The sequence below is a fragment of the Pan troglodytes genome, chromosome 16 (genome assembly GCF_028858775.2).
Source record: "Pan troglodytes isolate AG18354 chromosome 16, NHGRI_mPanTro3-v2.0_pri, whole genome shotgun sequence".
Classification (NCBI taxonomy): Eukaryota; Metazoa; Chordata; class Mammalia; order Primates; family Hominidae; genus Pan; species Pan troglodytes.
This window is the reverse complement of record NC_072414.2, coordinates 51,982,078-51,983,702: the sequence shown is the minus strand read 5'-3', so window position 1 is coordinate 51,983,702 and position 1,625 is coordinate 51,982,078. Positions and strand designations below refer to the sequence as shown.

At 43.0% G+C, this 1,625-nt stretch overlaps 1 pseudogene; it reads right to left on the bottom strand.

The window, feature by feature from the left end:
• Positions 1 to 242: 242 nt before the first annotated feature.
• Positions 243 to 1,393, bottom strand: LOC100612571 (nicotinamide/nicotinic acid mononucleotide adenylyltransferase 1-like; annotated as a pseudogene).
• Between the last annotated feature and the right edge of the window lie 232 nt (positions 1,394 to 1,625).

Below are 1,625 nucleotides of genomic sequence, written 5' to 3'. Positions count from 1 at the left end.
CTCTTGTTTTAAAGATAAAGAGATTGTACATTCTTTTTTTAAAAAAAAAACATACAAAAAATTCATCTTAGCAATTTCTGATAAAAGGGAAAAAAACCCTGATTTTAACTTACCACTGATTTTTACTAAACTTTTAAGCTTTAGTTTAGGCAACAGCATCACAATTTCTTTCCCCAGTTACTAAAACCCAGGTTGTTTCAAATCCCGAAAAGGGAAGTCCAAAACATCATGCTGTAGAATTCCTATGCCTTAGCTTCTGTGACATTTCTCTGCAAAGGGGCCAGGATGACCGCAACATTCCTGTTTTCACTCTTGGAACTGTACAAATTATGCTTTTCCATGTATTCTTGGACAAGATCTGGTACCAAGTAGCAAATGCTCTGGCCCCTTCTGAGGGCTCTCCAGATTTTTGTGGTTGAGATGTCATTAGTAATCCATTCCTTCACAACATGAATGTTGCTCCGGTGTTTCCACAGCACATCAGATTCATAGATGAATTTCTGCGCATCATTTCCAGCCTAACTAATACATATGTGCCCATAGCCTGCCACGATTTAGGCGATATCTTCACTCTTCCACAAAGGACTCCAATAAATCTGCCCCACATAGCAGCTTGACCTTTGGCACACCTTTCGTTTTGGGCTCTAGGGATTTCTTTTGACTAGACTCTTGTCTTTGTTCGGTCCACTTCTTCTTCCGTCCAGGCCTTGCTAGTGTAGATGAGTTCTGCTAGTGATCACAGTTACTGGCCTCCACTTTCTCTTGATGGTGTCTTAACAATCTCTGTCCACTCCTTCTGAAGACTTTCCGGGTATTAACTCCCACCCATTTGGAATTCTTGGTGGCAAGTTCTGCCATGATGACCCAGTGATGAGCAGGAATGAGTCTTTTCTCCTTCTTTTTTCTTTTTTCTTTTTTTTTGAGACAGAGTCTTGCTCTGTCACCCAGGCTGGATGGAGTGCAGTGGTGCAATCTCGGTTCACTGCAAGCTCCGCCTCCCGGGTTCATGTCATTTTCCTGCCTCAGCCTCCCAAGTAGCTGGGACTACAGGCACCCGCCAACATGCCCGGCTAAGTTTTTGTATTTTCAGTAGAGACGGGGTTTCACTGTGTTAGCCAGGATGGTCTTGATCTCTTGACCTCGTGATCTGCCTGTTTCAGCCTCCCAAAATGCTGGGATTACAGGTGTGAGGCACCACGCCTGGCCCCAGGAATGAGTCTTTTCTTCTAATATGCATTGCCAACAGGAGACATTATGAGTTTGACAACTCTGTATCTTCCTGTTCCATTGATGTAGCCTTTGCCAGCTCAAGCAATCTGAGGTGCATGTTGGTGATAGGATTAAAGGAACTGCAAGCAAAGAGAACCACTTCAGTCTTCTCTGAATTTTCCATGTTAAGAACTTGAAGTTGTTGATCTAAATGGAAAACTGTGACATCTCTCTTGTTGTAGTTCCACATAGCTGGGAAGGCCTCAGGAAATTTAGTCATGGCAGAAGGTGAAAGGGAAGCAAGGCCATGTCTTAGATGACAGCAGGTGAGAGAGAGCCAATTTGATGGTTTTTGACAAATACACTTACCTGTGCAATCACCTCCCAAAATAAGATTATTAACCATTTTCACAACC